Raw genomic sequence first — 24,397 nt, 5'->3', positions numbered from 1 at the left:
AATATTTAACTCCTTAGTTTATTATGAGGATTAAATGTATGAACAAGGTATATAAAGGACTTAGCACATTGTATGTTACAAGAGGGAGTAATGGTTCAATAACTAGTAAGTGTAAGTACTAGTAAAAATGATACAGAGCCCTAGAAAATAAAGTGCCAAAAAATAAAGTGCCTACTAGGTACCTGAAAAGTATCCCTTGATCAAACAGAACTAGCATTCTGCAAACAGAAGTTGCCATGCTTAATTTTCACACCACCAATGTTTCCAAACTTTTTGATGTAATAGATTGTGTCTTGCTTCCCTTCACACTGTATTAGTCTCCAGCAGCACTGTTGAACTCCAGGTTAACCTATCCAAAGAATGAAAGAATAAGTGCTGTCCACCGAACTGTCCGCCTTCACTGCTTTGTCCTGCTCTGCAGAATTTCATCTGGAGACATACCCTATCTTGCCATCCTTTGTGCTCAAGTTTTTTCTCATCTCCAATCTCACTTCAAGTTGCTGCTTTTTAAAAAGGATTTTATTTATTTATTTTGAGAGAGACAGGAAGGGAAGGAGAAAGAGAGGGAGAGAAACATCAATGTGTGGTTGCCTCTTGCACGCCCTCTACTGGGGACCTGGCCCACAGCCAATGTATGTGCCCTGACTGGGAATCAAACTGTTGATCCTTTGATTCACAGGCCTGCGCTCAATCCACTGAGCCACACCAGCTAGGGCTTAAGCTGCTGTTTTATCTACCATTTTGTGATGGTCTTTTAGAACTTAGACTTGATCCAGCCCACCCAGAAAGCCTTACACAAGTATTTCCATCATTTTTCCCCATCATGTTCCCAAGTGCTCATATAAGCCCTTGCTATATCATCCAGATACCATCTAAATTCAATCCATTTTTCAAGTTCATCATGACTGCATTTTATCTTTTACTTGTTTTTTTTTTACCAGATTGTAAGCATATTTGTGAAAAACAGTTGCATATAAATAAAAAATTTATGAAATGTGCATACTTTTATTTTAGCTCCACGGGCTAGCTTCATATCCTCCTATGTAAACTCTAAGGTAACCGAGGAAGATTTTCATAGATAGGTATTGCACACCAAATGATAAATCAAACTCTCAGACTCAAATCTTTTCAGTGAAGATTATTTTACTCAGGCCTCTTATTTATTCCTAAGAGTGTGCAAAATAATCTTTGAGGTAGGTCTTCATGAAGAGAAGTCTCCTTCTGAAAACCTACATGAATGTAACAGTGCCCGCTAATGACGTCACCGAGATGTCTTTGGAATGACATCTATTGCAGCAGGCTCGTAGAGTCCTGAGCTTCCGAACCTGCGAGGAGGATTCTGAGCCCCAAAGCCATGTTTCCTGCTTTGGACTAAAAATGCCTCCCGCAGGACACTAGTGGTGACTACCCCTCCATCCCTGCTAATGACCATTGGGGAAAAGTGGGAAACTCGTTCTGAATCAAGAGTCTGGAAGCAGAAGTCCTCTTCAGCAAGCAGAAGGTCAGAGGGAAAACTGGCCTAAAGCAAAGGTCTCACTATTATTCTGTGGTGCGGGCATCTTTTATATTGTTCTCAATGAGCTGGTTTAAATAGTTCACAAAAAGGAAACTGGGAGTTCAAGGAATAGAAGGTCGCTTATGGATAAAAAGGGCCGCTGCACGCAGTGGAGTGTAGGGAGCCCTTCGTCAGTGAGAGGCTGCCAGTGGGGCAGCGCTGGTAGTGCTTCTGTACATACGACTCAGAAGCAATGAACTGAGAGAAGGGATTTCAAACCTGTCTATGTGTAGCCCCAGAACCAAGAATCTGTTTATTTAATAAGTTTTCCTGGTGATTCAGGTGCATAACAGGTTTGGGAACCTCCAGGGATTTTTCTGCTGTGACAGAAAGAAAAATATCTGGGACACTAGAGGCAAAGGGTGGGGCTTTCACAGAGCTAGAGCTAGAGCTAGAGCTAGAGCTAGAGCTAGAGCTAGAGAGTGCACAATGCTCGTCCTTAGCCAGAATCTGAGCTATCTTGAGTGAATCAGAGGAATCACAGCAGCTTGAAAAGACCCTTTTTTCCAGAGACTGTGTCCTGGGCACTGAAGGGTGGGCAGCATTTAGGAGGAAATGATAGATTGGAATCCTAGGATAGCCAAAACCAACTACAGTTGGGATAAGCTTTCAATTCTCAGTGGTAGGAGTTGCTAAATAATACAGTATAATTTAGTGGTCTGTATTTTGGAAAATAGGCATTTTCTCTGGAGGCTATTAAAATGCTGTTAGCATAATTAAGATAGAATCATCATCTTTTTTTCCTGGGGCAGAGCAAATGTGATGCAAGTAATAGGAACTCTTACCTCATTTTAGCTACAATTGGGTTTTTGGTTAGCATTGTCTTATTCCAGAGTAAGCATTGCTTTATTCAAAAAGTTCTTCACTCTTCATACCCAATCACGGCAGCCTGGCTGCCAGCAGTTAAGAAACAGTTAGTGAGTAATTAGAAAGGAGGAGGAGTGGGCTGGGACTACATTTTGCAACCATTCCTAATGTCTGGTATTTAGTTTCCGTGGCTGCTGGCTGGTTTAAAGCTATGCTCTGGTTTCCAGCTACAAGTTTCCCAGCTGTGATTCCAGAAGCTGCTGCCTTTAACTCTCGGGTGGGAATGAACTTAGCTGAGAAGTGGAATAGACAGTGGCAGAAGAGAAAGAGTAGAATTCAAACACTTCTAAGTTACTTGGATCTTGAAGTTTTCCTCCACCTTTAATGTTCTTTTTCTTAAAGGATTTTATTTATTTATTTTTAGAGAGAGGGGAAGGAAGGGGAGAAAAAGGAGAGAAATATCCATGTGTAGTTGCCTCTCATGTGCCCCCTACTAGGAACCTGGCCTGCAACCCAGGCACATGCCCTGACTGGGAATCGAACTGGCAACCCTTTGGTTCGTGGACTGGCACTCAATCCACTGAGCCACACCACCCCAGGCATAATGTTCTTATTCTTTAGTTATATTAAAACTTTAACAATAGGTGCTATAAGGTTGTGCATATGTGATATCTATGCATACAAGCATATATGCACAGTAAGGCAAAAGTAAGTTTACAATTTTAAGTATGTGAAACCGTTTATTCTTGTACTTTTATTTACTAATTATTGTATTATTTTCCATATGAACAATTGTAAATCTACTTTCCCCCCATGCTATATAGATCATATGCATGTTTACATGTATACACACATACATATATGGAACAAATGACAGGCCACATCAGATGGTCCCGGCAAAAAACAAACAAAACAAAACAAAAACGCTGCAGGTAAGAAAGATGTAAGATATAGACAAAAGAGCTCCTACCCACATTCCATGCTGTGGCTTTACTCCTCCAGAGGTAACCATAGAAACAGTTTCTTCTGTTTCTCTGCTAATAATATGGATAGAAAAACATATGCATATGTGCATGTAAATATAAATGCGCATATCTGTCTGGTATACACACATGTAATACATGGACACATACCCATATGTCCTGTCTGAAGAACAAGTTAGATTATATCAGTACAAGTAGCTGTATTCTGTCATTGCATTAGCTACAGAGTATGATGATATGTGGATCATAGCTTCTTTCACCAGTGCGCACTCATGAACATTTTAAAGTTTTTGTACTTATTATTACAAAAAAGGCTGCACTAAATCTCTTTGAATAGATATATTTACAGTAAAGTGTAATATACAGGGTCTGGCTGAACTAAGGTCTGCTTGAGTGTGGTTGGTAGGGTAATAATTTGGGTGCAATAATTTATAGTTTCAATCAAATATTCCACCTAAAATGTCATACGGTGTGCTTGAATGTGATATTGTTGTTACAGAATTACACATTGACAATTTTGTAAGAAAAAGGGGAGATATTTGTGCCAGACCCTGTCTGTTAAAATGGGTCATGGATAGAAACAGAGAGTTTAAAGCGTAGATTTGAAACTGGTGAAAATCTGCAAGATAAATGAGAGGGAACTATCTAAAATGATGAAAGGTTGCCAGATTTATGAAACTTAATACCTAAAGTAGTCCAATCAGTAGTAAGCAGTAAGCAGCAGTGAATCTAAACTTGCATAGGCTACACTTAGTTTCTTACGTCAAATATGATTTTTGATTTGGCAATGGAAATGAGCCTACATTTTAGCATCTTGCACATAAAAAAGCATGAAGCTCTCCTCCATGAAACCATCCCTCTTCACTGGCATTTTAAAGTCAATCATATACATTCAGAAAAAAAAATGGGCTATTTTTTTACAATTAAAAAATTGGGCTAGGAAAAAAATGCAAACAAAAAAGTTCATCTCGGAAATACCATTTTGGAGGGTGAATGTCTAATATGAGACAATTTTCTTTTAAACTTGGATAGTAGAGATGCTTGAATCCATTTTGAGCCAAAAGGAGGGCGCCAAGCTGACCAGGGAAAAAATGCCTTTATTTACTGACATTAACAAGGGATGTCTTTTCAAGTGCTCAGAACCATTGTAGAACAATTGGTTTCTAGGTTGAGGTTACATCTACGGTGGGCCCTCTAGTTTTATTAGAGCTTTCAAGAAGGGCAGTACTAAAGCTCTAGATGATTTCCTGTTTTATTCGTCTTTGATTCTCATTATTTCAAATGATAATCTTTGTGAAGACCTGTTTGATGGAAAACAGTTGCTGAAATTTTTCAACAAGGTATACGTTTTTAAGTGAGCATAAGATGAATGGAAAAGTAACCAGATGTATACATACACAAAAAGGATCGCCTCGCCGAAGATAGAGCTGAAGTACAGTAGCCTTGGTTGGGGCTACTTTCCGCCCCCCAATTCCACTGCTGCTTCGTCACTCACAAAAAGGATACCTTCTGAAATAGCTCACCTTTTGATTTTTCCCCAGGAGCTCCACACAGTGTGGTAAAAGTCATGAATTTTGTAAACAACAGGGGTTGAAATTCCCATTCTTTAGACATACCAGTATCAATATGGGAAGCGGCTTTAAAATCCTGGTTATTGCACACATGTGTGATATATGGTCCAGGGAAGAATTTCCAGACTCTGCAGAATTGTTCATTGTCTTCATGGACACAAGCAATCAAATAAAACATGTTTGTGGCAGACACTGGCTAGCCGTTCACCAAATCTGTATTCCTTTCCTTCTAGGCAGACAGCCAAATACCATTACCAGTCTCCCTTGCAGTTACATGCAGCCATAAGGCTGAGTCATGACCAACGAGAGGTGGGCAGAAATGGGAAGTGAAACTTCTAGGCCTGACCTGTTCATTCTATTGTTCCCCACCTGCCTGAAAAATTCACTCATTTCTCTGATTTCCAGCCTGGATTTTAACACCCAGGGTAAATTGGGAAGCCATTTGTTGTTGAATGTGACAGAGTCCCTATGTTCCTGGGTCCCCAAATGACAGCAGAGGATTGCACTGATAATCCCTGCCACCAAAAGAGTTCATTTCATGTGATCCAAATATCAACTTTTATTATATTGAGCTTCTGAGAGTTATAGTTTTTTTCCTGTATTAGAACCGTTATCATTATCTGAACTAATGCAGTAAGAAACAGTAAGAACCCAGATAAGATTTCCCCCCAAATTGAGTATTCTTGTTGATGACTTTGAGGCAAAGCTATAAATATTTTTATTACTCATGATAATATTACTACAGTGAAATGAATATTGAATTTGGGCAAAGAGTTCATAGCTATTATGAGTTGTTTGGGATTCTTAGTTGATTGACAAATTAAAAATTACACCATTAATTATAAATATAGAACTCCATTGTCATTTTGTCCTTAATGATAAAGCCCTTTTATTTTCCTCCGAAGCAATAAGGAACACTAATCATTGCCTCATAGAGCCTTTACATCCATCATTGGATACAGGTGACTTGATATCTTAAAAGAGAAAGAACTTATTAAAATATGCACCAAGCCCTAGCTGGTACTGTAGCTCAGTGGATTGAGCGCAGGCCTGGGAACCAAAGCGTTTCCAGTTCGATTCCCAGTGAGGGCATTAACTCCCAAAGGTTGATAATTTTTAAAAAGCTTTAATGTTCAAATAGCCACAAAGAACTCAAATTGACTCCACTGTTAGGTGTACTGGTATGGAAAGTTGAAGAAATTCAGCTGTTAAGTTATCTCCAACACAAAAGTTATTACACAAATATTTCAAAATACAACTTTTATGGCATTAATGCTTTAGGCAAAACAGTTGAATGATATTGAAAATATATTTTCCTAAACTTTTACAATCTTCCTGTTCTGATAATTTGAGAAGATAATCTGTAGTGATTTTCCTTTAATAATTTTTCTGTTTTTTACAAGTGGGAGTAGCAAAACCTGATTAGACTATTTTAATAGCGAAGGAATCAGTGCTGAAGCAGCTTTAATATACAAGTAAAATATAGATAATGGGATAGCAGCAATATTCATTGCAGAAAAAAATTCCTATTCACTTGATGGGATCAGTTATATGAGGAGATTCCAAGTACTCTAATGAGAAACATGTTTTTATAATTTCGCTTAAGGCACACTCAACTAAAGATATAAAATTAGAACTGTAAATCATCAAAACAGTAAGTGCATAAAAATGAGGTTTCAATAAGGACTTCATACAAATTTTATCTCATAGTTTATATTTTTAATGAAAGACTGCTGCAGCACAATGACATCAGGAACTGTAATTTTCAATCCAACTCCGATGTGCTCTCAGGTCTACCCCATGTCGCATCTAACCCTTGTTTTAGGCTCCATCTAAATTGCACTCTGGGAAAGGTGACTATGGAAAAATTACTACAGTTATTTGAGTCGGGAGTTGCAATTTAGATCCACTTATTTATTTAGCACCTAACATATTCTACCGTCATTAAGTTATTAGTGGTGACTCCACAATCATCATTCTTAAAGATGAAACGCTGAACAAGTATCAATAATATCTGTATCTCACTCGGTCAGAATTCAATGCCAAAGGGAATCTTCTATTTCTGACCCAAATTTATCACTGGGTTTCACCCTCTAATCATCTTCATTAAAGGGAGATTTAATATGATCAAAACCTCTGGAGTAGAGAAAGCAGAACATAGGGCAAAGCATACCCACAGAAGCAGGAGGTTCTATAAACCTGAGGTTAAAAGGATTGATGGTTGCTTGCTTCCAGTAAGTATGCAGAATGAAAGAAATCATTGCGCTTTAGGAGGAAATAACAACACTCAACATTTGGAGAAAAATCTCCCAAAGTTCTTGGTTTCACTGTCGTTGCACAAAATGGCTTTTGTCATGAGCCACTTAGTTGAATCTACAACTGAGCTTATCTCTTTGGGCCATTTTATTAGCTAAATCATGAGGATGCGATTGCTTTCCGTGTGAAATTTTCCATGTGAAAATTTTGTTGACAACTCTAAGACAGCGTAACTATTATTTCTTTGAAACTTGCTTAATATAGGCCATCATCCATCTTTCATTATGTAAAAATTTATCATTTAAGATAGTAAAAAGAATCATTTATAACAAATATTTTTTAAAGGATCATCTTACCTAGGACACATGGATGAAACCAAAGAAGGGTAGGATCAAGGGTGGGAGGTGGGAATGGCTGGGGTGTGGGAAGTGATGGGGGAAAATGGAGACAACTGTACTTGAACAACAATAAAAAAGATGGAAAAAATAATAAAAAAGTTAAAAAAATATTTAACAAATCATTTGGCATTGTACTATCTATTGTGAATGCTTGAAATTTTATTGCTATATGTTATAATTTTTTTCAGTGATTATGTATGCTTCAGCATTTTAGGGATTTATTGCATTAATCTAGGTGCCAGGCATTACTCTTGGTTATTGGGATTTGTAAAACAACAAAGTAAAACTTTCAGCTCCCATGGGGCTTGGACCCTAGTGCAGGATGATAAAGAATGGGCAAAGATTACACATTATGTCAAAGCTGATCAGATATATGGGAAAAGTAGAAAAACCAGAACCCAGAAATTCCAGCAGGAGGATGAGTCTGCAATTTTAAATAGGGGGTCAAAATAGGATGCACTGAACTGGTGATATTTGAGAAAAAATTCGGAAGAGGGGAAGGAGTTAGCCAGGTAGATATGATACAGAGGAGACTGCAGGCAGAAGGGCAGTGAGTACCAAGTCCTCCGAAGGAAGAATGCCGGGCATGTTAGAAGAACACCAAGGAGGCCAAGGGGTTGGTGTGGAGTCAGAGAGGGGCAGAGATGTGGTCATGCAGTGGATGGAGAGTTTACCCGGGGAGGGCCTTGCAGGCCGTTGCAAGGACTATTGTACTGCATGCGAAATCGGGAGCTTTTGAACAGATGAGTAAGGAGAAGTACCTCACACCAGGGTAGTAACAGTTGAGTAAGTGAGAGGTGGTCAGATTCTGGAAAATTGTTAAGTTAGAACTATCAGCTTTCCCTGATAGGTTGGAGATGAAGAGTGAGAGCAGAAGAAAAGATCAAGGATGATTTCAAAGTTTTGGGCCTGCGCAATTCAGGTCTGAAGTTACTGTCTCTGAGGCAGCATGGGCTGTGAACAGTGCAGGTCTGCAGGGAAAGATCAGAAACTCAGTTTTGAAGCTGTGGACTTTGGGGTGTCTACTCCAGTAGCGATGGGTGGGTGCTTAGATGTGCAACTTTAGAGAATTATCGGGAATCGGTAGATCCACTTAGGACTCACTGGCACGTAGAGGGGATGAAATCACCCATAGAATGAGGGAAGGGAAGACCTGGGGCTTGGCAATACTGGGAGCTCAAGGGGAACAGGAGTGATCATCAAAAGAAAGAGAGGGTGACCAGAGAGGTGGCAGAGAAACCCAGGGATCAGGTGCCATGGAAGCCAGGGGAAAAGGACTGTCACAGAGGAGGAGGGTGAGTGCCGTACTCAGGCCACGTGAGATGAGAATGGTGCCTAGCCATTACATTGAATGACGCGGAGGTCACAGAAAGTCACATATCTGTATTCCCTGATGCATGTTATCCATCACATGTTCTGCAAGAATCACAGATCTGTATTCCCTGATGTATGTTATCCATCACATGTTCTGCTCTGTAGAGAATAAACTTAAAGGCAGTAAAAAAAATAGGCTATGTCTCTAATGAATCGAATAACCTTGAATTGTGTATTAAATGGGTACAACGCCAATCTCGGTCATGAAATCAGGTATCATTTTTAATATCCTTGAGCATTTCTGAGAAAGGTGTTTCTACCAAATTCCTGCAATTATATGAGTGGCCCAAAATGTTTCTGGAAAACAGGGTGAGGGAGGAAAGGGATGGCTATTGTCCAGGCTGTTAATCCTATAACCCATCTTGTTTATTTAAATGAAAATAGAGTAATCTCATCAATGTTGCAGACTATAACATGATTGAGTTCGCAGTGCAGAATTTAATTAGAAAATGTTAATTAATCTTCCTTAATTCAATCTTGCATCACAAAAAAATGGTCTTGGCCCACCCAAGCCAGTTCTAAAGAGCAAGCATAAAACATGAAGTTTGACTCAGGTCAAATCCTGTGTTGCTATGTTGTGGCAGAAGAATGATTCGGAATTTGAATTCATAGAAGGCTATCGTAAGAGGCTAAAATTTCCTTTACCCATTGACAAATGGCACTCAAAAAAGCTGCTTTGGTCCAATGTTAAATAGAACAGTAGCCTTAAGGGAACTTGTTGTAAAGTCATCTAACACTGGAAGTCCACAGGATTCCTCCGTGGATACACGGCAAATGGATGAGGCAGAGTACAAATGCAATCTGAATTATGCCAAGACAGAAAAAGATCCAGAGCAAGTCCACTACAATGATATTTATGCTTTTTATAATAGCTAACGTACTTCCCTCTCCCTGCTAAAAATGTAATAAAATTTTTCTCTTGGGTCTGGACTTCATATGTCAAGTTTCTCCCTGCAGCTAATTTTTATGGCTGAATTGCAAAGCCCTGAAAATGCTGACAGCTCCATAGCTAGAGCAGCGCTAATGATGAGAACACGAACATAAGGCCGAGCTTGGTAGCCAATGAATTTCGCTATCCTAATAGGGGTGAACATTATAAAACAAGGAATGTAATCAGCTTCACTATATTAGGAAGACAAGGAACAGGGAGGTAATGTTACAAGTTCAGCACATTAGGCTTCTACTAGGTGCATATGTTTAGCAACATTTAGGAAGGAAATGCCAGTCAGAGGATAAATACTTTGAAGAATGAATAAACATGTGGTCCTCTCTGATAGCAAACTTCATCTAATTGACTTGTGTTTCAGTATTCTATCATCCTGGTCTACTTAGTACTTTTGAAACCCCATCAAAATGTTTAATGACTATTATTTCCCTTTTATCAGAGAAGCAGATTCTACTGCAGAAGTCCTCACACACATAAATCTTCAAACCATGATATTTGCCATTATGATGTAGTGATTTTAGTTTCTGAAATAATAGAATAGAGCCACATATGATTATGACATATCTTTTTTGAATTATCATCTCAATTTACTTTTATTTTTATTGAATTTATTGGGGTGACGTTGGCTAATGAAATTATACTGGTTTCAGCTGTATAATTCTATAATACATCATCTGTATGTTGTATTGTGTTACTGGGAATGCAGACTGGGGCGGACTGGGAATGCAGACTGGGTAGAAAGGAGTGTGGAGTCACCTCGAAAAATTAAAAATGGAACTGTGTTATGACCCAGGTTTTCACTTGTGGGATTTCACTTGTGGGAAAATATCTGAAGAAACCTGAAACACTAACTTGAAAGAATATACGCACTGCTATGGTCACTGCAGCATTGTTTACAACAGCCAAGATTTGGAAACGCCCAAGCGCCCATCAGTAGATGAGTGGATAAAAAAGTTGTGCATTTACACAATGGAATGCTACTCGGCTGTGACATATTCTTGAATCACAAAATAAGTTTAAATTTATGCCACTGAATTAATATGCTCTGAATTACATGAATTAAAATGAGTGTTTAGAATAATGCTTAGCATTAATGGAGATTGTGGGTAGTTAGCAATCTAGGGTCAATGGGCTAAATCCAGCTTTCAGCCTGTTTTGGTAAATAAAGCTTTATTGGCGCCACACCCATTCATGCCCACATTCTCTAGGTCTGCTTTTGTACCACAAAGACAGAGCTGAGTAGCTGTGAAAGACAGTCTGTGATATGGTCTGTGAAGCCTAAAAGATTTGCTATCTGGTCTGTTACACAAAATGTTTGTTGGCCGCTACTGTGCATTACGCTAGTCCTCCCTTATCCACAGTTTCGCTTTCTGAAGTTTCCATTACCAGTGGTCAACTGCAGTCTGAAAATATTGAATAAAAAATTGTAGAAATCAACAATTCATAAGTTTTAAATTGTGCACCATTCTGAGTTGCTGACTGGCAATTTGGATATGCCCAAGAGAAGCTGCAAAGTGTATGTATGAAGGGGAACCCAAAACCCCCAAATATATTTATAAAAAATTATGTATTCATCGTTACATGTCTAAACTTCAGTCACCTTCAAAGTACTCTCCATTTGAGGAAATACCCATGTTGAGATGTTTTTCTCCCTGGATCAAAACAGTTTCTGAATTTGTCAATTTTGGTGCCTTTTAGTACTTTTGCAGTTTTTTGTTTCACCTCTTCCATATCAGCAAAACATTTCCCTTTGTGGACTTTTTTCATCTTGGGTAACAAAAAAAAGTTCATCTGGCAAGACTGGGTGAATAGGGGAGGTGGGGCACAGGCTCATGCCCTTTTTTTGTCAAAAACTGCTGAACACTCAGTGCAGTGTGGGCAGGTGTGCTCATAAATCACCCATCATGAAATGGGCAAACACATTGAAAGAGTCTTTAAAAAATTCATTGTAGCCAAACTCAACCTCTCACAACAACACCAGCTGGTACACTGATACAGGTCGGTCCCTAGAACACTCATCTGGCAGGGGAATCCTGAACTACAAGGGGCCCACCCCCCAGAAGATAATTCCATTTTAGGGGGTCACCCCTGATAAGGTATATATAAAGTTCAGCACACTGTGCAGGCATCCGCTGCGGGTCCTGGAAGTTATCCCCCATGGATAAGGGTATACTCTTCACAACCCTTGATGTTTAGTACTACTGTTATCCTAGTTTATGGAAGAAGAGTTATTGGAACTCAGAGGAATTAGATGAATTGTCCAACATTACAAGCTAGAGAGTAGCAGACCAAAAATCTGAATCCAGGAGTAGCTCCCAAACTCATGACCTTAATTATCACATATGATGCCTCAAATAATGTCTCAAGGTGACCACGTTAGCAGAAATGATGTAAGTGTCAATGTGTAGAGAAAAGTTGTATTCCAAAAACCAGGGTGATCCTAGATATACTTAGCAACATTTTGCTATTCAGGTACAAAGAAATGTGATGGATGGAGACAGATATGCAACTTAACTGCTTAGAGAAAAAAATTTAGTTCACCTGTCATCAATGCTATAGAAATGAAACAATGTACCATTAGCTCTACTGCATATATATTAGTAACACATATAACCTTTTCAAGGACTCCGCTCTACTGAATCACTTCTCTCTCATAGTATAGTATGTAGCCATTTCAGAACTTGAATACATGAGGTTCAGATTCCTTGACTGAATCACCAAGTAGCTGGTGCCGGAGTAAATATTTGAACCCAGCCATACATAAGGAATATATAAAAAGATGAATTCTGGTCAAGATGGAGGTATAGAGCCCTGGCTGGTGTGGCTCAGTGGATTGAGCAGGGGCTGTGAACCAAATGGTCACAGTTTCAATTCCCAGTCAGGGCACATGCCTGGGTTGCAGGCCAGATCCCCAGTAGGGGGCATGCAAGAGGCAAGCACACATTGATGTTTCTCTTCCTCTCTCCCTCCCTTCCCCTCTCTAAATACAAATAAATAAAACCTTTTATAGGTAAATAGGTATAGGTAAATACACCTCGCCTCCATGCACAAATATAGCAAAAAATACAGCTATACTATAAAACAAATATCACCAAGAATGGTATGAAAATTGAGCTGTGTGGAAGTCTGACGACCAAGAATTTAAACAAGCCACATTCGTCCAGATGGGTAGGAAGGTGTAGAGACCCAGAGGGATATGGAGACACAGAGGGGCACAAGAGGCATGGAGATGGGAATGGATGGTCCCACATCCACATGTGATAGATAAGAAACAGGAGAGATACCTCAGGAGCAAGGGGTCCCAGTCCCAGTGCAAACCACCCAGCCCAGGGCTACAGTGCCAGGAAGATAAGTCACCATAACTTCTGGTTGTAAAAACTAGCAGGGGGTTGAGGTGGTGGAAGAAACTGCATCTTCTTCCACCTGCAACAGACTTGGGACTCACACAGACCCACCCCCTCTGGGGTTCAGCATCAGGGCAACATCTGGAAGGGCACCAGTGGCGTATGGGGAGAAAGTGAACAGCAAGTGGGGAGACAGCTTCCTTTCAGGCAAAATTCCAGAGGTCAGGCAGTGGCATTGTCCTCTCTACACACCCTCCCCCACACAGAGCAACAGAGCAGTGATGCCGGTTGTCCCGCCCTAGCAATTACCTAAGACAATGCCCTACACAACTTACGGAAGTGCCATGACAGGGAGTCAAAGCAGCTCTATCTAATACACAGAAGCAAACATAGGGAGGCTGCCAAAATGAGGAGACAAAAAAATAGGGCCCAAATGAAAGAACAGAACAAAATTTCAGAAAAGGAACTAAATGAAATGGAGATAAGCAACTTATCAGATGCACGGTTCAAAACACTGGTTATCAGGATGCTCCAGGAATTCATCGGGTACTTCAAGGCCATAAAAAAGGCCCAGGCAGAAATAAAGGTTGCATTAAGTGAAATAAAGAAAAATCTACAGGGAACCAACAGTGCAGAGGTCAAAGCTGAGAATTAAATCAACGATTTGGAACACAAGGAAGGAAAAGGCAATCAATCAGAACAGCAGGGAGAAAAAAGAACTGAAAAAAAAAATGAGGAGAGGCTTAGAAACACCTGGGACATCTTTAAACATACCAACATTGGAATCATAGGTATGCCAGAAGGAAAAGAGGAAGAACAAGAAATTAAAAACTTATTTGAAAAAAATGAAAAAATAAATGTTCCCTAATTGGGTGGATTTGAAAAAGACATACAAGTCCAGGAAGCACAGGCAGTCCCAAACAAGATGGACCCAAAGACGACCACACAAAGACACATTATAATTAAAATGCCAAAGGTTAAAGATAAAGAGAGAATCTTAAAAGCAGCAAGAAAAAAGGGGACAATTACCTACAAAAGAGTTCCCATATGACTGTCAGCTGATTTCTCAAAAGAAGTCTTACAGGCAAGAAGGGGCTGGAAAGAAGTATTCAAAGTGAGGAAAAGCAAGGACCACATCCAAGATTGCTCTACCCAGCAAAGCTTTCATTTAGAATGGAAGGGCAGAGAAAGTGCTTCCCAGACAAGGTAAAGCTAAAGGAGTTCATCGTCACCAAGCCGTTATTACATGAAATGTTAAAGAGACTTATATAAGAAAAAGAAGATCAAAACTATGAACTATGATTAAACTATGATTAAAATGGCAATAAATTCACACCTATCAATAACTGAATCCAAATAACAAACTAAACAAACAACCAGAACATGAACAGAATCATAGGTATGGAGAACATTTGGAGGGTTATTATTTGGGAGGGGGAATGAGGAACATGGGGTGAAGGGTGCAAGGATTAAGAAGAACAAATTGGTAGGTACAAAATAGACAGGGGGGTGTTAAGAATAGCACAGGAAATGGAGTAGCCAAAGAACTTTCATGCATGACCTATGGACATGAACTAAGGGGGGGATTGCTGAAGGGAATGGGGGTACTGGGTGGAAGGGAGCAAAGGGGCAAATTGGGACAACTGTAATAGCATAATGAATAACATATCTATAAAAGAATATATAAAAAGAACACATTAGCCCTGGCTGCTGTAGCTCAGTGGATTGAGCACGGGCTATGAACCAAAGGGTTGCAGGTTTGATTCCCAGTCAGGGCACATACCTGGGTTGCGGGCCAGGTCCCCAGTGGGGGCCATGTTGATGTTTCTCTCTGTCTCTGTCTCCTTTCCTTCCCCTTTCTCTAAAAATAAATAAATAAAATCCTAAAAAAGAACAAATTATTCATATGCTAAACTCTGATCAATAAATATTACCAAGTCTCTCCTAATACGAACCAGAGATTTCTGAAGGCCAAGGAGAATGGGATAGAATGAAAGAGAAGGAAAGGTGGCAAGAGTTTCAGCAAAAGGCAAAGTAATTGCTGAAAGACTTGTTACGGCAAAATCGGCATTCTTATTTCCTTCCAAAATCCCTACCTGTGTCTTGGCACAGCAGAATTCGCAGATCATTTTTTTCCTTAGCCCTTAGCTGACGACTCCAAAATAAGACAGCCGCCCTCTGGCTCTATGCATCCTTTAAGACTTTGTGGATTCGATCAACTCAGTATCATGAGATGCCCCTGACATCTGTTCTTGCTTATGATCCATTAACGCTCACTTTTGCTTTACCTTAGGATGTGGTCTGTCATGAGTCTTCAACAACTGGAATTGAATTGTGGAAATGCCTCAAGAAACCCTCCCAATCCACAGGCCGTTGACCCTGCAGAGTATCACAGTGTGCAAGAAGAGGGGGACCCAGATGCAAGGAGAACCAAGGGGAAGGTACAAGGGAACTCTTTGAGAAGCAAAAGAGGGAATCTTCCCTATGAAAATAGGGGAAATTAAACCAGAACTCATGCAAATATTTATTCTTGTTTTCTTGTTTTAGGGCTCTGTTTTGAGGCTCATATATGTTTATAATTGCCATATCTTCTTGATGGGTTAATATTTGTATCAATATACAATGCTCTTCTTTGTCTGTTGTGACATTTTTTTCCCTTAAAGACAAATACCTATTGTTGAATGGTGCTTGACAGCATCTCTCAGCTCTGCCATACACAAGGACCCTGTTGGTGATCCTGATTCACAATGAAACCTTAGTCACACAATTTTAATAGTAGATTCCAGTACAAACTTCGCCTTTTTATAAAGGTAGCTTCCAAACAAGAAAACAAAGGATTATTGTGGTGTCTCTTTTACAACTCTTTCAACAAAAAAGAGACACTTGGTGTTCTTTTATTATTCTTTTTGATGATGTTTAAAGGGAAAAAATGAGGTGCAGAATTTTCCATATAAAGAGGGAAATCTGACAGAATGAAGTGTTGATTGAAAGCTTTGATTCAGGCCTAAAACTTCTGAATCAACTGGTTTTACCCAGAAAGAAATTTTTTTATTCCAGTTAAACTTTTGACATAAAATAGAAACATGAAATATGTAGATGTTGCCATAAAATGAACATGACCATTCGGTACCCACTTGAATACCTCACTTTATTACTCTTGTTTAGTTTGAGTTACATATTGCACAGAGTTCTTCTAGAGACCATGCTTCATGGTCATAATGATTCCTTTTAATATGTCTCTGTGGAAAAGACCCCAACAAACTTGCATTACAATGTATGCAAAACAAAGGAAGAACCCTACCTTGGGATAAAAGGGAATCATTAATTATACAGGCCATTTAATTTTCTTTGGCTTAAATTCTAACATAAGAACAGGTGCCTATATTCTGATACTAAAATGTAGGACAAAGATTTGGCTTCAAAGATATACACTCGTTCATCTTTTAGATGTACAGGCCTGTGTGCCTATGTGATATCATGTCATGCATTTATTTTTAAGGCGTATAAGGATGAATTCAGGGAAGAAAGAGAAATGTTGATAGCACCTGTCTTTCTAGCTGCTCTGTTATGAAAAGTATGGCTAAAATATTTGAATGGATGAAGTTTTGAGAACTTCATTGCAGTAGTAACTTAATTTTCTAAATTTATTACAGGCATATCAACTATTCCAGCTTTGCAATTGAATGGAATAAAGTGAGCTCTTTGAAGAGGCCAATTATACTACAAAATGAAACTAAGAATGGTGTAGTAATCTCATGTGCAAAGAGAGGCTCTTAGGCACGAAACTATTAATTTTATATATTTTTAGCACTTATGGCACTTGTCATCTTGGTTTCCAAGTTTGGCAGGAAGTAATGTAACACTCACCACACACAAATTGTATTAATGTTGCCAGAAAAATACTGTATAAAAATAATTATTAACCATTTTGGATTGCCGTATTAATCAAAAGCTATTAGCACCCGAATTAAACAAACAAAAAAGCACTTAACCATTTCTAAGTAAAAAAAAACTATTTTAAAATATTTTAAAAAGGAAAATAGTTACTTTTAAGTAATAACAGAAATATATTCTGATCTGAAGAGCTTCCATGCAGATAATATCATTTTGGTGTATACCCTTCCAGGCATCTGTCTATGGGTATAGACTCAAAGGGAACATTATGGTTTTTATGCTAATATTTTTACTTTTAAAATTCTCATATAATAAAATGGACTTGTTTCCCTTTTGGCACACAACTCTGTATGTGTTAGAAAATATATATTTGTAGCAAATGTATATACATGTAGCCACCACCACAAATAGGTTACAGAAGAGTTTCGTTGCCCCCAAATCTCCCTTGTACTATCCTTCTGGAATACCATTCTTCCTCTATTCCTAATCCCAGGAAACCACTGTTCTGTTCTCATAACTCTAGTTCATCTTTTCCAGAAGGGCATATAAATGGAATCATACAGTATATGGCCTTTTGAGCCTGGACTCTTTCGCTCAGTATACCAGTGTCTTTGACACCTCTCTGCGTTAGTCTGTGTACCAATAGTTGGCGAACTCCTCGTTGATTTCCCAGCATAAGTTTTTCCTTGCTTGTTGAAAGATTATGGATGTCTGGTCTTTTATTTTTTACTTTCTTATTAAATTTATTGTGGTGGCACTGGTTAATAAAATTATATAGGTTTCAAGCGTACAATTCTATATCACCTGTATACTGTATTGTGTGTGCACCACCCCAAGTCAAGTCTCTTTCTGTCACCATTTGCCACCGTTTAGTCATCCAGTTACCTAATGATGGCCATTTGGTCTGCTTCCAGTTTTTGGCTATGACAAATAATGCTGTCATAGATATTCATGTACAGGTTTTTGTGTGAACATAAGTTTTCATTTTGTATGGTAAATACTTAGGAATGGAATTGACAAGTCAAATGGTAAGTGTATGTGTAAACCGTTTAACAGATACAATATGATACTTTAAACAATAAATCAAAGCACCGATAAAATACCAAAAGGATAAACAGAAGCCCTCCTCTGTGACTGATATACCTTTATACCATTTCTTAGAAGTGAAGTTGTAGAAACTGACAGAAAAACAACACAGCTGGCTTTCACTCAGAGAGGAGAGAAAATATTTCCCCTGAAAATTTAGCTAGTAAAAAGGCTCATGATTGTAGATAACACAAAACCAAGGACGGTTATTTCTGTGTGGTCCTCATTGTCACAAAGGCATCTGAAATCTCCTTCGTCCTCCTTAAGAATCTGAAAGGCTCAAGAATGGACAGGGAAAAAGAGGGTGGATTCAGACAATTTGCCCCCATTTTCTTCATGTCAGTGCCTCGAATCCTGTTCCTGCTTCCACTGCGGAAATGAAGCTAAAAGAACAACAAACGTCACCCTCTTAAATGCATATAAACCCCAGTGGGCAAGGACTGAAGGGTAAATATCTCCTTAATAAAGAAAGCAGACTGAAGGAAAGGACACATTGGAGAGAGAGCTCCCTGACTTGGGAATGGTAGGTAACAAAGTGTGAACATTGCTAGAGAAATGGCTGTCCTAATTTTCTAGTTCATTTGAGCTTAGGGTTGTGCAGAGCTTGTTATGAGACGGGGTATCCATGAGACACCTTAACCCACGCCTTCCGTGTGCTACCTTTTGTACCATATCGTCCTGTGGTTATTCCTCCCAAGAAAGGTTTCCATGCCTACTCCCTGGCTTGATTAATGATGGTAATGCTGACAGAGAAACTATAATAAAGTAAGTTTTATAATATAATAAATTTTATTCATGTGTTTATTTCAGGGAAATGCACTAAGGGTCCACTATGTGCCAGGCATTCTTCTAGGCACTGTGGATGCGTTGGCGATAATTGCTTGTCCTCTTGGATCTGATATTCTTATATAAGTCCAAGTGACTCAGAACTCAACATCTGTGTTTCTCCCATGATGGTTTTGGTCTAAGCCTTGAAGCAAAACTCTAAGGTGTAGAAATTTATTCACAAATTATTAAAAGTTTTGCCTTCTGTTTAAATAATTTTGAAAACCAGAGCCAATTTGCACTCGCATGAGACATTTATCACTGCAAGAACTTGCCAATTACTTTACATCCTACTCATTTTACAGGTTAATGAATCAAATTCCTGAGATCGCAGTATGTGTGTGAACATGCAAACACCTGTTTGTCTGCATCTAATGTCTTCTTAGTGATTATATAGTGATTATGTTCTTTTACTAGGGTAACGTAATAATCTGTTAATTACTCTTTCCGGTAGAATGTTATTGAAAATGTAGTGAGTAAAATGACTCATTTCTTTATTTTGTATTTTGTATTTGTATCATGACCCTTCTACAGGATAGTTCATATTGATGCTGATTTGTCCATAAGTTGCCATGTTTCCTGGGGATAAACAAGACGGAATGCTGATCCTTCAGCAATGTAGCTCAAGAAGTGGATCCACACTGTTTACAGGAGAGCCGGGACTCATTTCAGACCTTCGGTGTAGGAAGGCATATGTAAAAGTCAATCCCTACTCATTTTGTCCAAATTTGAATGAAAGGTAGACGCCAGCAGGACCTCCAGCCCCTATGTGGTCCCAATCCAGCACATAGAAATCGGAAGAGAAGAATAAATGCATAGTTGCACCTGCACCTGTGGCATTGATCTGCAGGCCCGTTTTATTCCTGGAATAACACAACACAAACAAAACAACAAACAAACAAACAAAACCCTCCTGCTGATATAAAGCCCCAAAATGGCAGTGTTATGGATAGCACAGCTGTTAGAAACCTTCCAGCATTATTTGAGAACAAAGCTGGGGCTCTCATTGTTGAGATGATTAAAAGTCTCCCTCTGTGGTGATTTGCAAAGGCATCTGAGGTGCCTGCAGTAGGTTGCTTTGTGATTTGCAAAGAGATGGGTGTACGATTATTTACTGTGGTAATCTGTGGACTGGGATCTCTTCGAGCAATTAAACCACATTTATTTTTAACAAGAAGTATGGGGCTGTTTCTTCTTAGCCTAAGCACATGGAGATAAGCTTAATTTTTCCTGATTAGCTTACCCGTTCCTGGTGCCAAATTTGTTAAGGTTTCCTGGTATTCTGCAAAATACTAGAAGGCAGAGATGGGCCTTGTTTTTTTCTGGGTTGTTTGGTGTTGTCTGTTGCACCGTCCACAGAGGGTGCTAACGCATATTCAGCAGTTTGTTAGTGGAGGATTCTGATTCAAGAATCAGGAGTCAAACAAGATATGAAGCCCATTTATCAGGAGTCGTTAATCTCCTTATCGTCACTGCGCTCTTACTTATTGTTCTAGTCTCTTTTCTGTTCCTTTATTCTCCTTCGCTGCCATTTTCCAGGGTTGTTTGCTCTTCTTTCTCCTAATATGTTCTCCTGCCTGACAGTAAAAGTAAGGACTGCAGGAGAGTCTCCTTTGTGCAGCTTACCCCTTAGGTGCAGGGTTTTGTTTTTTTTTTTCACTTATGTGACTAGATACTTGGGAATCTTTATGAGGAGCCCCGCCCTGAAGTTGGCAAATAGTAGGTGAGTGTTGCTGGTACTGGATAAAGCATACTGGTACCAGTTCATTTCCTGAACTACACGGAAGACTACACTGTTTGGCAAACAAATTCCATCTCTGTATGATGGCCTAAAGAAACTTTACGGTCTGGTGTCAGAATTCTCTCGAAGTTTTAAAGTCTTCATTTTGCGTAGTAGTGATAGCAGTCAAGAAGAAAGGTAACTAATGTATGGGTGTGGGGGCTTACTAGGCATCCACTATGGCGCCGGAAACATTACATTAGCCATTTAATCTTTACAACAACACTATGGTATCTATTAGTATTCACATTTTTTAATCCTTTTTTTCTTTTTTTTAAGATTTTATTTATTTATTTTTAGAGAGGGAAGGGAGGGAGGAGGAGATAGAGAGAGATAGAGATAGAGAGAGAGAGAGAGAGAGAGACAGAGAGAGAGAGACAGAGAGATAGAGAGAGAGAGACAGAGAAGCTTTCAATGTGCGGTTGCTGGGGGTTCTGGCCTGCAACCCAGGAATGTACCCTGGCTGGGAATCGAACCTGGGACACTTTGGTTCCCAGCCGCGGTCAATCCACTGAGCTACGCCAGCCAGGGCAGTATTCACATTTTGATCATCAAAGTTGTTTAACTTGTCTGAGTCACACAGCTGCATAAGCAGAGGATGAACTAGCTCTGAACTGGAGTTGGTCAGAAACTGCTTTCTCTAGCATTCTCTTCCTCCTTGAGATAATAAAGGTATCAGATCCTATCCACACTCTCTGATCACCACACATTTCCTTCGAAGCTTTTCCCACTACCCTTTCCTAACCCTTTTCCACAGACAAGGTCTTTAGCAGTGAAATAAGCAACTGAAATGTACAGATTTGGGGTTAGGAATTTTTTAGGTGGCATGCTGTGATGGCCTCTTGCAGAATTCTAGACCCTCCCAAACTGGATTGGTAGTGGCTCTGAGAACAGTGGTTTTCTGATTTAAATGTGCATGAAAATAACCAGGCCAGATTCCCTTTCCTGGCCTCACCCTCCAACACTCCAGTTTGGAAAGTCTGTAGCAGGTTCTGGAATGAATTTGGAAAACAAGAACCTTGGAGGAAGCTGATGGAGAAAGCCTTCAGATCATTGGATAGAGGTTGTGGTGTCTTAAAGCCTGTACAGTTTGCTTAAATGTATGCTTTTACAAGGCAGTTTGCCCACATTTCTGAAATAACCACTTTTCTGAATATTTCACCATTATCAAATAATGATTTGATTACAGACGGATTTCTAGAAACCACTCTAGGGGCAGTGAAAGACAGTTAGAAAAGAACTCAGTCACGCCACCGGGAGGCAGTATGTCCAAAGCATTCACACCATGTACACAAGAATTTGACCAGAGAATATTGTTTAAAACTTGGGGATTTAGTGGGGAGGGAGAGTATAAGGTGATTAAATGATAATGAAAAAATATAATGAAGATTATATTAAAAAAATAAGAATTTAGATTTAAAATCCACATACGTATGTGTGTGTTAAGGGAAGTAGGGTGCTAAGTGTTGTAGCCATTATACTAATATACAAAAACAAACCCAAAACCCTCAAAAATGGTATTCACTTTAAGAGAAAAAACGTGCAAGGAATCTATTTTATTAAAAGAGCCACTTATATTTCAAATTGACCGCCTTAAGTCAAGGATAAATACTTAGAGGGTGGAAATTTGTATCTATCAGATGCTCCAAGCACCTACCTCAGCAGGATGTCTTTCAGTGTTTGTGTTGCCAGAAGAGTGTTTGAGAAATGGTATCAGACCAAAGTGTATTAATAGCCTATTGTGAGGGAAGCAATGAAATGTACTTTTCAATAAAAGCTAGAGTTGAAATGGGTATTTCTTTTCAATTGAATCTATCAATGGTTGGCCAGCGGTCATTCCTTTTATGTAAGCATCTTTATTTTATCATTTCTGTTGGCACTGTGATTTCCCAAACATCACTTCAAGGATCCCAGGAATGGTAATATAATTTGATGTGGTCCAGATAATAAAGCATGAATTTGTGGAAGAAAATTTGGAAGTTTCACATTATCATTTTGGGTAGCTGAAGAGATGAGGTCTTAAGAGTGAATGAATATAATAAAGAATATTTTCTAATTTTAATGAAGAGATTTAAACCATTTTAGAGCATATCCCTTTGCATGAAAATACAAATACGGATGACACACTTCTTTGCCTTGTTGGAAATGGCAGGGAGAGGGAAGGTCTATGGGAATTGTCACCCAGGCAGTAAAACACTCAGACAGGAATAACCTAAGTTTTTCTAGCCAAGGTTAATTCCAAGGAACCCACCCAGTTGAGGAAATCCTAAGGGGAATATGATCACCACAGATCTGGGACATGGAGATGATAGAAAGCGTGTTCGATTGGAAGCAAATTAATGGGTAGAGGGAAACAGTGGTTCTGAGAAACAGTGTTTTAGAGCTAGAATGTGTGCCTTGCTTTTGTGAGATGGTTGGGTAACACTATGCAGGAAAATGGCTCTGACATAAACTGTACTGTAACATACAGGGTGCATTGGACAGGTGCTAATTGGTAACCCCTCACTATCTTCTACCTCTAGTTTTATCTATATTGATTTGTAGAAAGGATAGCTGTATCACAGGAGAAACAGGAAATGATCCCGTTGTTGACTCGGGTATCCTAATTAATGCTAAATTAACAGGAAAACAAGCCAGGCTGTAGAAACCTCACCACTGCAACATGCCAATGGTGGATTTTTTGGGCACACCACCCGAGGACCAACTTGAACCACACCAGCGAGAAGGCCGTAATACTCATTGGTGACCGTAGATGTTGCAGTAGAATCACCTGGCATTTATTTACATACTATGTAAAAAAGACACAGCCTATCAAAAGGGTAACACACTGGTGCGTTACGCCAGTTAGCATCATGGAGCAGGGCAGCTGCTAAGGTTCATTCAGAAAGTTGGGGTTCCTTTTGCCTTTCCAGCTCTCAAGGCCATGACGGCTCACTTCCACTCCACCGATACTGCATCATCAAAGGTAGCCTATCACCTGTGATTATGGGGGTTATGACTAAAGGGCGCTATTACCTGTGTTAATTAGTGGAAAAAAGAAAGGAAGCAGAAATAAGTGCACATGCTGTTCCATACTGTTACTTTTCCATTCTTTCTCCCATCCGTTACAGTATTTTAAGTGAGAAACTCTGTTCTCTAGGACAATATGAAGTACAATAGCCCTTGAATTCTGATTCTGATAGTAACATATAACGGAGATGGGTGTTTTGTTAGGACGGCCCTGAATCTAATCTGACCTAGTTGGAGCGCCTGGGACAATGTTGGACTGTGCCGTGGAGGCACATGGGAATTGGTCCTGGGAAAGCAGATCTGTGAGACAGAAAGGAGAGACTCTTAGCTGAATCTGACAATTACCCACTCAGTCAGAAAAAGAAATAGTGAAAGATAATTTACAGGCAATCCATGCTAGGTGCTTGCTGACAATAGATAACCTGGCACTTGCTACTACTTCCTTCTTATATAAGGCAGGATATTTATAGGTTCAGTGCTGAAAAGCTACCTGACATAACATTCCTCCTGAGGGATATTCTGCTCTGAAGGAATTTAGGCTACGCCGAATTAATGTCATGGATAACCAG

The 24,397-nt window shown here is 39.3% G+C and overlaps 1 protein-coding gene and 1 long non-coding RNA gene across 2 annotated transcripts in view; both read right to left on the bottom strand.

Moving 5' to 3' along the window:
- The window catches only part of IL1RAPL1 (interleukin 1 receptor accessory protein like 1), a 1,208,235-nt gene that overhangs the window by 67,728 nt on the left and 1,116,110 nt on the right, over window positions 1-24,397 (bottom strand). The gene's annotated exons all lie outside the window — the stretch shown is intronic.
- On the bottom strand, window positions 10,475-17,974 carry LOC118498480. Its single transcript, XR_004900966.1, has 2 exons — window positions 17,933-17,974; window positions 10,475-10,564 (listed from the first exon to the last, which is right to left on the bottom strand). It is a non-coding gene; the product is annotated as an uncharacterized LOC118498480 (long non-coding RNA).

This window comes from Phyllostomus discolor, chromosome X, assembly GCF_004126475.2.
Source record: "Phyllostomus discolor isolate MPI-MPIP mPhyDis1 chromosome X, mPhyDis1.pri.v3, whole genome shotgun sequence".
Lineage (NCBI taxonomy): Eukaryota > Metazoa > Chordata > Mammalia > Chiroptera > Phyllostomidae > Phyllostomus > Phyllostomus discolor.
This window is presented reverse-complemented; position numbering and strand designations above follow the sequence as displayed.